Raw genomic sequence first — 11,286 nt, forward strand, 5'->3', positions numbered from 1 at the left:
TCACACAGAGAGTGGTGAATCTGTGGAATTCTCTGCCACAGCAAACTGTTGAGGCCAGTTCATTAGCTATGTTTAAAAGGAAGTTAGATATGGCCCTTGTGGCTACAGGGGTCAGGGGGTATGGAGGGAAGGCTGGGTTCTGAGTTGGATGATCAGCCATGATCATAATAAATGGCGGTGCAGGCTCGAAGGGCCGAATGGCCTACTCCTGCACCTATTTTCTATGTTTCTATGTTTCTATATACGGACCTCCGAACAGTAACAGAGATGTGGGCTACAACTTTTTAATGGAAAAATGCATGTCAAAAAGACATTGTTACACTAATTGTTGGAGGATTTCAATATGCAGGTAGATTGCGAAAATCAGGTTGGTGTTGGATCCCAAAAGGGGAATTTGTAGAATGCCTGTGAGATGGTTTTTTAGAGCAGCCCGTGGTTGAGCCGACCAGGAGATCAGGTACTCTGGATTTGGCGTTGTGCAATGAACCAGAATTGATCAGAGAGCTTAAAGTAAAGAACCCCTTAGGGAAGCCAGAGATCATAATATGATAGAATTCACCCTGCAATTTCAGAAGGAGAAGCTAAAATCAGATGTATCAGCATTACAGTGGAGTAAAGGGAACCACAGAGGCATGAGAGAGGAGCTGGCCAGAATTGATTGGAAGGGAACAGCAAAGGCTAGAGTTTCTGGGGGCAATTTGGAAGGTGCAAGATAGATACATCCCAAGGAAGAAGAAGCATTCTAAAACCAGTATGATACAGTACAGCTGTGGCTGACAAGTCAAAGCCAATAGAAAAGCCAGAGAGGGTATATAATTGAACGAAAATTAATGGAAAGTTGGAGGATTGGGTGCTTTTAAAAGTCGACAGAAGACAACCTGATGTTGTGTGCTTCGATTTTTACAAGACACGTGAAGCGAATTAGGCCATTCGGGCCATTGAATCTGTTCCGCCCTTCCATCGATATGTTAACCTTCTCAACCCCATTCTCCTGCCTCTTTCCCGTAACCTTTGACGCCCTTTCTAATCAAGAACCTATCAACCTCTGCTTTAAATATACCCATTGATCTAACCTCCGCAGGTGTCTGCGGCATTTAATTCCATGGATTCACTTCACCACCCTCTGGTTGAAGAAATTCCTCCTCATCTCCATTCTAAATGGACTTTCTTCTATTCTGAGGCTGTGCCTTCTGATCCTAGACACCCCTACTTTGGGAAACATCCTCCGCTCATCCACTCAGTCCATGCTTTTTAATGTTCGATAAGTTTCTATGAGATTGCCCTTGCCACCTCATTCTCTAATCTCCAATGAGTACAGACCCAGATGCATTAAACGCTCCCCACACGTTAACCCGTTCATTTCGGGGAGCATTCACGCAACCTCCGTTGAACCCGCCCCAATGCCAGCCCATTCTTTCTTGGACAAAGGGCCCAACGGTGACGTATCGGGCTGCGTGGCGCTCTTACAGCTCGGTGTATCGGAGTTGCGAGTTCAGTCCCGGTGCCTTCTATAAGGAATCTGTACGTCCTTCCGTGAAGTGTGTGGGTTTTCCCAGGGCTCTCGGTTTCTTCCCACAGTCCAAAGATGCATGGGTTGGTTAATCGGTCATTATGAATTGTAAATTAGGCTCATCAGGGTTGTGGGGTTGATGGGCACTGCATCGCTAAATAAACGAATAACAACCGCTCACAATACTCCAACTGCGGTCCGACCGATGCCTTATAAAGCCTCAGCATTACATCCTCGCTCTTATGTTCCAAATAAGTGAATGTTAACATTGCATTTGGCTTCCTTACTACCGATTCTGAGTGGCGGGTTTGAGATATGTCTCTACCTTCCCTCCGCTAGCCTGCAGGTCGCTTTTGGCCGAGGTGTACCATCTGCTTGGCCCCCCTCCCACCCGATCAGGGTCACGTGAAACCATGGGGGCAGGTGATGGATGGTCGTTTGAGCAGCCGCTGCATATCGCAAGTCCTGGTTATGTGACTCCTGACGCCAGGTAGACAGTCTCGGAAGAGAATTATTAATAATAGCTGCGATCACGCTCCTTGTAAAGACACTGGCCATAAGAAGGCAACGGCAAAAGGAACATCCGCATGACCATGATTTTCAAAGAGCCCGATCGCCCACGCCATACGACAGGGCACATAATGATTCAACGTGTTAGAGCGGTGCTCGGGCTCGCATGGGAGGCGCGGGATGGGATGTACACGATCCGGCTCCTTATATTATTGACATTGACGCTATTATTGTCACACGTAGCAAGAAGTTTCTTTTTGTTTCGCGTGTCATCCGGACCGGCCGTAGACGGTAGCCAACCAACAGGGCGCTCACAAGGATTCGCTGACTCTGGGAACGCAATCCAGTTACAGCATATCCCCAGGTCGTACTCCTTCTATACGAGATATTGTCCTGACGAAGGGTCTCGGCCCGAAACGTCAACTGTACCTCTTCCTATAGATGCTGCCTGGCCTGCTGCGTTCACCAGCAATTTTTATGTGTGTTGCTTGAGTTTCCAGCATCTGCAGACTTACTCGTGTATACAATCCGTGGCCCCTTTTCTAACGCACATCTGTTTGTTGATGCGAATATCTAATCAGCCAGTCATGTGGCAACAATTCAACTCATATCATCCAGCAACCTGCCAAACTGACTGTTCTGATAATTCAGGAGTTTATCTTTTCATGGCATTCCAAGTAACATTTTAAAAAGCCAAACCGTGATTGAAAGATATATATTCAATGGCCACTTTATTAAGTACCTCTGGGCCCCTGCTCGTTAATGCAAATATTTAATAAGCTAATCATGTGGCCGCAACTCCATGCATAAAAGCATGCAGACAAGGTCAAGAGGTGCACTTGTTGTTCAGACCAAACATCAGAATTGGGAAGAAATTTGATCGTAGTGACTTTGACTGAGGAATGATTTTTTGATTCCAGATGGGGTGGTTTGAGTATCTTAGAAACAGCTGATCTGCTGGGATCTTCATATACAACGCCCTCTAGAAAAACAACAAGACATCCAGTGGGCGAAAACACGTTGTTAATGAGAGAGGTCACAAGCGAATGGCCGAACTGGTTCAAGCTGATGGGAAGGTGACAGTAACTCTAATAACCATATGTTACAACAGTGGTGTGCAGCAGAGCATCTCAGAACGCACAGCACGTCGAGACCTGCTGTGGATAAGGTACAACAGTATAAGACCACGAACGTACCCTCAGTTGTCACTTTATTAGGTGTAGGAGGTACGTAATAAAGTGGCTTCTGAGCGGAGTCTCAACGGACACAAACGAGAAACTTACCGAACTTATTCTTGGCTTCTGCAATGCACCAATCAACGTTTAAGATTCAAGAGACTTTATTGCCACTCGTCAGTATACGAATGTAAAGGAGAACGAAATCATAGTTACTCCCGATGGGCAGTATATAAAAAAAGCAATAACCAACAAGAAGACGATAAAGTATCACATTAAAGCTGAAAAAGAGCATCACCAGGGTAGTCATTTCTGGATTCCTGCCCGTGACACGTGCCAGTGAGGGCAAGAATAAGATGATTTGGCAGATGAATGCGTGGCCGAATAACTGGTGCGGGGCCAGGGGTTCATATTTCTGGATCATTGGGATCTCTTCTGGGTAAGGTACGACGTCTACAAAAGGGACCGATTACACCTAAACTCAGTGGCTACCAATATTGTTGCGGGCAGGTTTGCTGGAGCTGTTCGGGAGGGTTTTAATTAATTTGCCAGCGAGGGATAGGAACCTGAGTGAGACTGCTGAGGATGAGGCAGTGAGCAGCATGTTGTGAGACTGCCAGCAAAGACAGGATGGTGATAGGGCAAATTGCAGATAATGGAATGAATGTTGCAATGTAAAAGAGGGGACGAAATCGAAAGGTGTGATGAATACAGGACTGAAGGTGTTATATTTGAATGCGCGCAGTATACGGAATAGCGCAGATGAACTTGAAGCACAGTCACAGATTGGCGTGTATGATGTGTGGATATCACTGAATCGTAGCTGAAAGAAGATAGTACTGGGGGAGCTTAATATCCAAGGATACACAATCTATCGAAAGGACAAGCGGGTAGGCCGAGGGGGGTGGGTGGCTCTGTTGGTAAAAAAATGAAATGAAATCATTAGAAAGAGATGGCAGAGCATCGAAAGGTGTGGAATTGTTTTGGGGTCGAGCTAAGAAACTGCAGGGTGAAAAGACTTTGTTATATACAGGCCTACGCACAGTAGCGAAGATATGGTCTACAGATTACAACGGGAGATAGAAAATCCATGTCAAAAGGGCAATGCAACGATAGTCATGGGGGGATTTCAATATGCAGTTAGACTGGGAAAATCAAGTTGGTGCTGGATCCCAATAAGGGGAATTTCCAGAATGCCTACGAGATGGCTTTTTACAGCAGCTCGTGGTTGAACCAACGAGGGGTATGGCTACTCCGGATTGGGTATTGTGCAATGAACCGGGGTTGATTAGAAAACTTATGGTAAAGGACTTCTTAAGGGCCAGTGATCAAAATATGATATACAGTAATTCACCTTGAAATTTGAGAAGAAGAAGCTTAAGTCAGATGTATGAGTATTACAGTGGAAGGGAATTACAAAGGCATAAGAGTGGTCAAAATTGATTGGAAGGGGACACGAACAGGGATGACGGCAGAGCAGAAATGGCTGGAGTTTCTGGGAGCAATTCGGAAGGCACCGGGCAGATATATCCCGAAGAAGAAGAAGAAGAAGAAGAAGAAGAAGAAGGAGAAGAAGAAGCATTTTGAAAGCATGATGATGCAACTGAGGCTGACAAGAAAAGTCAAAGCCAACATAAAAACCAAAGAGAGGGCATATAATAGAGCAACACTGGTAGAAAGTTAGAGGACTGGGGAGCTTTCCAAACAACAGAAGACAGCATAAAAGTTATAAAGGAGAGAAAGATAGAATACAAAGGTAAGCGAGACAATAATATTAAAGAGGATAGCAAAAGTTACTTCAAATATATAAAGAGTAAAATAAAGGTGACAGTAGGCATCGGACCACTGGAGAATGGTAGTGGAGAAGTATCGATGGGGAGCAAGGAAATGAATACGCATTTTGCATCAGTCTTCACTATGAAATATACTAGCAGTTTGCTAGAATTTCGAGAGCGTCAGGGAGCAGAATTGAATGAAGTTGCCATTGCTGGGGAAAAGGTGCTTGGGAAACTAAAGGCCTGAAAATAAATATTCACCTGGACCAGATGGGCTGCACCTCAGGGTTTTTAAATGAGGTGTGTGCAAAGACTGTGGAGGCATTAGTAATAATCTTTCAAGAATCAATAGATTCTGGCATGGTTCCAAAGGACTAGAACAATGCAGTTGTTACTGCAAGGAGGCAGACAGGCAGAAGAAAGGTTATAATAGGCCAGTTAGTTTGACCTCAGTAGGTGGGAAGATGTTGGAGTTGATGGTTAAGGATGTGGTTTCGGGGTTCTTGGAGGCACATGATAAAATAGCCCGTAATTGTTTCTTTAAGGGAAAATCTTGCCTAAAAAAGCTGTTGGAATTCTCTGAAGATATAACAGATAAAAGAGAATGTTATCCACTTGGAATTTCAGAAGGCCTTTGACAAGGTGCCACACATGAGGCTGCTGAACACGTTAAGAACCCATTGTATTACTGGAAAGATACTAGTATGCATAAAGTATTGGCTGATTGGCAGGAGGCAAGGAATGGGAATAAAGGGAGACTTTTCTCGTTGTCCGCCAATGAGCAGCGGTATTCCACAGGGGTCTGTGCTGGAATCGATTCTTTTTACGTTGTATGTCAATGATTTGAATGACAGAATTGATAACTTCGTGGCCAAATTTGCAAACAATATGAAGGTAGGTGGAGGGGCAGGTAGGGTTGGGGAAGCAGAGAAGCTACTGAAGGACTTGGAGAGATCAGATTATTTGGCAAACAACTGACAAATGGAATACAGTGTCGAAAAATGTGTAGTCGTGCATTTTGGTAGAACAAATAAAAGTGTAGATTATTTTCTAAATGGAAAGAAAATGCTAAAATCTGAGATGCAAAGGGACTTAGGAGTCCTTGTGCAGATCTGCCTAAAGGTTAATTCAGCTGGTTGGATCGGTGGTGAGGAAGGCGAATGCCATGTTGGCATTTATTTCGACAGGACTAGAATATAAAAACAAAGATGTAGTATTGAGGCTCTATAAGGCACGGGTGAGGCCTCATTTGGAGAATTGTGAACAGTTTTGGACCCCTTAATTAAGAAATGATGAGCTGGTATCGGAGAGGGTTCAAAAGAGTTTCACGAAAATGATTCAGGGATTGACAGATTTATCATGTGAAGAGCTTTTGATGGCTTTGGGCCTGTATTCACTGGAAGTAGGAAGGATAAGGTGGGGCTGACCTCATTGAAACCTATCGAATGCTGAAAGGCCTCGGTAGAGTGGATGTGGAGAAGAAATATCTTATGGTAGAAAAGTTAAGACCAGAGCACACGACCTCTACAGAGGGGGTGGGGGCGATCATTTACAACCAAGATGAAGAGGAATTTCTTTTGCCAGACAGTGATGAACCTGTGGACTTCGTTGCCACAGGCGGCTGCGGAGGCCAAGTCATTTGGCATATTTAAGGCGGAGGTTGATAGATTGTTGAATAGTCAGAGCATGAGGGAATACAGAGAGGCGGCAGGAGACTGGGGCCGAGACGGAAAAGGATCAATCATAATGAAATGGCGGAGCAGACTCGATGGGCCAAGTGGCCTAATTCTGTTCCTATATCTTATGGCCTTATGCTCTCAAGAAATATAAACACATATGATTGTAGACTGAATGAATGTTCATAAAGTGACGCTAGGCACTGAAGTGTTTCTGATTAGAAACGATAAAATGGTGGGGGTGCAGTGGGCGAGTTAGCGGGTGGAGGTATTGATCAGCCTTACAGCTTTAGGAAAGTAAGTGGTTCTGGTGTGGGTGCGGCCTAGCCTCATCCCTGTTGGGAGTGGGACGAATAAACCCTGAACAAAGTATGTGGAATCCTTCGTAACTTCCGTGGCCTTTTTCTGGCACCTTCTGTATGTATTGTATATCCTTGATGGATAAGAGGGGATGCCCAATGAAGAAGAGTTCAGCGAGCGAAGTTTTTTTTCTTTGGAGAGAGGGAGTGTGAGAGATGACCTGATAGAGGTGTACAAGATGGTAAGAGACATGGGTAGGCTGATGACGTCGCTGGGTCTGGCAGTTTTAACTACCCGTGCAGAGCCTCCTTTCCGCCGCAGTAAAGTTTCCACATCAGTCCCTCTCCGGAATGACGCTGTACCTTTCGTCAACGCAATTTCACGCGACATGTTATGAACGAGTGCGCATTGAAATGGATCTTCTTGGGTGCGTGTGTCTGGTGGCGGGGTATGGGGAGGGGGTATGGTCGAACCAGTAACCATTTCTGGGTGAAATCACGCCCACTGGAAATTGGCCCTTTGGTTTTAGTGTGGCTGACCCTTAGTGTGATCAGTGGTTTGGTCGGTAATGCAGCGTGTTTCTCTCATTGGCTACGTCAGTTAATATCGCTGACGTTGACCCACCATCTCATGTGTCAGCCACAGATCACCTGGGAATTACCGGCATTAACAGTGGGCCAGGTAAAGGGATAAGATGCCTTATACATGGCCTCACTCGGGCTGGATTGCGCCGGCTGTTTCACTGGTTACAAACTTTCATAGGACATAGAGAAGTACAGGCCAGTAGGTCCACGATGTTATGCTGACCTTTAACCTGGTCTAAGATCAATCTGACTCTTCACTCCCTACAGCCCTCCATTTTGCTTTCGCCCATATACCAGGAGACCTTAACAGATAAGTCAGCATCTGTGGAGGGTATAAACAGTCGACATTTCGGGCCGAGACCCTTCATCATGAGGACCTTTGTTGAAGGGTCTTGGCCTGATACTTTGTCTGTTTATTCCTCTACATTGGTGCTTCCTGACAGCTGAGTTCCTCCAGCATTTTCTCTGTGTTACTCAGGATTTCCAGCAAATGTAGAATCTTTAGTGTTTTTAACTGCCCCTACAGTATCTGTCTCTACCACCACTATGCCAGGATAATATGGGAATTGGCAAGGTGGCTATAGAACTTAGAACATGACATCTGAGTACAGGCCTGCCGAGTTCCTCCAGCATTGTGTGTCTGTTGCTTTGGATTTCCAGCATCTACAGATTTTCTTGTGCTTGTGACAGTACAAAGCACTGTAATTGACAGTGGAGCTTTAAGGTGGTTCTAACCATAGCTTCCTAGTTTCCTATCATCCATGTGCCTCTAAGGGTCTCTTAGAGAGACATACTGAATCACTGCTAGGCACAGGAACTGTTCTGTGGCGGGCAGGAAGGCGCTACAACAATGCCCAACGCATCACTGGCACTGGCCTACCTGCTATAAAGGACATATATACAGAAAGGTGCCAAAGGGTTCCACCCACGCTGCTCATGGACTTTTTGTCCCACTGCCGTCAGGACATTGTGGACATACAATCAGTGGAAGTGTAGAGTACAGCTGCTGACTGAAGGAAGCAATGCGCCCCCAGAAGGGGTATATTCCTACTGCAAGTGTCAGCCGTTTGGGGCCTCGCTAATTTGCAGACCACAGTGCATTCACAATCGGCTTTCAAAGGCCGGCGACAGCGGAACGCAAATCTCCAGGCAGCTTCAGACCACGTGGCTCCGTGACCTCGAAGTGGGCTGTTGCGCAGAAAGCTTGAAGCGAGCGGCAGGAACAATAGCGTCTCCGGCCGCCGGCTGATTGACAGCTGCGCCCGGAACACGGCGCCGTTACACCGCTGAGGTTGAGAGACTGAACTGCTCGTCCTGAGTCCCACTCGCCCCGCTTTATCCGCATTCTGCCCCCCTGCGAGAAAACTGTATGTTGTAGAGTGAGGGAAAGCTCGCACCCGTGTTCTCAAGCAGTTAATTGACGCTTGTTCCGCCTGGTAAGAATTTAAACCTTTTTCTTCTTCTGAAATGCATTGTAGTAATTGACTGGACAACAGTGCCCTCTGGTCGCCCGTTGTCAGAATAACTAGGACGGTGAAAGAACAGATCTTTGTAAACGGGTGTCCCGTCTCCTATTTCTCCCTGTGCAGGTGTTTACTCAAATGGTACTGAATCCTCGAAGTGGCTCGGCCGGTATTATTGCCCTCGGCGCTGTTCTTTATGTTTGGTGTTCAGTGGGGGGAGGGAGAGGGAGTGAGACCCGAGGGAGCGACGTTTACGGCCGTGTACTGTCGGAGTGCAGGCCTTAGTAAACGGGTGTCGCCTGCCCCCTCTCCGCATTCCAAGCAACTGCACTTGTCCGCCTCATCCAAATCAGCGATGTGTGTTTGCAAGCTGGAGACGGCGCACTTTCCCGCTGCGCGCCTCCCGCGTCTCTGCGGCCTCTGCAATCGCCTTTATTTACACCTGTTAAACACTTCCCCTTTTTAAACCGACACTCCGCAAACCCTAAACCCAATGCCGCTCCTTTCTGTCCATAGGACCATAAGGCATAGGAGCAGAATTAGGCCGTTCGGCCCATCGAGTCTGCACGGCCATTCCATCATGGCTGATATGTTAACCCTCTCAACCCCATTCTCTTACCTTCTATCCATTCGTACGCTTTGGTACCCTTACTAATCGAAAACCTATCAACCTCCACTTTAAATATACCCAATAATTTGGTCTCCACGGCCGCCTGTAGCAATGATTTGCACAGACTCACCACCCTCTGGCTAAAGAAATCCCTCCCCATCGCTGTTCTAAATAGACATCCGTTTATTCTGAGGCTGGCCCTAGGCTCCCCCACTATAGAAACATCTTCTCCACATCCACGCTGTCCAGGCCTTTCAATGTTTGATAGGTTTCAATGACATGCCCATTCATCTAAACTCCCGCGAGACAAGGCCCAAAGCTATTAAACGTGGCTTATATGTTAACCCCTTCATTCCTGGAATCATTCTCGCGAACCTCTTCGACCCTCTGTCGCTCCGCGCTGAGAGTCTCTGCTGTGTAACACCTAGCCAGCACCACTCCTGCGACTCTTGGGCTCCACGGAGTTTCCGAAACCAGTAGGAAAATTGCTCACTGCTCCTCAGCTATAACTCTAGTTTCGTCCCTGCCCCAATAAACTTAATGTTCACATTACATACTTGCTTACATAAGCCCATCATCCCTACCGGGGTATAGGCCGCCGACAGCAGTTCGCAGGGTGCTGGGCCACCCTTTCACGTTCCTCCCAGGTGTAGCCCATTTTTGAAGATACACACAATGTGCTGGAGGAGCTCAGCAGGCCAGGCGGCCAGAAACGTTAACTGTTTATTCCCATCCTTAGCTCCCGACTATCCCGCTGAGCTCCTGCAGCACACTGTGTGTATTGCTGTAGATTTCCGACATTTGCAACACCTCTTGTGCCCATCTCTGAGGATCGTTCCCCTCTCAGAGATTGAGGTCTTTGGAGCTTCTGGTTCACATTTCTGTAGTGCTGGAATTTTATGGGATGGGGTTGCTATCCCCATGCCCAATCCATCTTCTTTTCACAGCCAGGCTTGGGACTGCCCGTGGCCAAGTTCCACGTTACCTGGCCTTGCAATGAATTTGCTCGTCCCTTTCCCGCAAACTTCACCACATCCTGAAACTGTCTTCCTAAAAGAGACTCAGCCATTCGCTGCTCCCAGGCTCTCTGCCGTGTTCTCATGCTCTGCATTAATTCTCAGGATTGCCTCACCTGAATTTCGTTGTGGTATTTGCGTTTGGGTTGTATTTTGTACTTCTCCTGGTTGCATTGTTTCCCCACATGAATGTCAGTCTGGTGCTATCTTCCATGTATCTGTTTTGCACCTGAAAGTCGCTGATTTTCATGTTGCCCAGAGTAACAGTTGTATAGCCTGTGACAGACGAGGGTTTTCAGAGGTGATGCAATAGCTAAGGAAATGTTTATTTGCTTTTTTAGAGATTCAGGGCGGAACGGGCACTTCCGGCCCAATGAGGCTGTGCCACCCAGCGACCCTCCAGTTTAACACCAGCCTAATGACTGGACATGTTCTTCTTAAGTCCCATCACCCCTGCTGGGGCTTAGTCTGCTGACAGCTGCTCACTGGAATCCTGGGTCCTGGGCCAGTCTTTCATGTTGTCCCTGGGTGTAGCCATCTTTGTAGGTCTTTCCTCTCCCAGTGATAATGTCCTTGCATCTTCTGTTGGTGTTTGTGTAGCTTTGGGGTTTTGCGGCATGGAGTGGCGAGCTCCATGTCCATCCCTCCTCCCTTCACGACCGGACTT

The 11,286-nt window shown here is 46.8% G+C and overlaps 1 protein-coding gene across 1 annotated transcript in view; it reads left to right on the top strand.

Annotated features, from left to right (window-relative positions):
• Nucleotides 1-8,673: 8,673 nt before the first annotated feature.
• LOC134344239 (uncharacterized) overlaps nucleotides 8,674-11,286 on the top strand; it is a 44,779-nt gene continuing 42,166 nt past the window's right edge. The window contains exon 1 of the mRNA XM_063043704.1: nucleotides 8,674-8,966. The gene's annotated coding sequence lies outside the window, so the exon portion shown is untranslated. The remainder of the gene's footprint in view (nucleotides 8,967-11,286) is intronic.

This window comes from Mobula hypostoma, chromosome 3 (genome assembly GCF_963921235.1).
Source record: "Mobula hypostoma chromosome 3, sMobHyp1.1, whole genome shotgun sequence".
In the NCBI taxonomy this organism is placed as follows: domain Eukaryota; kingdom Metazoa; phylum Chordata; class Chondrichthyes; order Myliobatiformes; family Myliobatidae; genus Mobula; species Mobula hypostoma.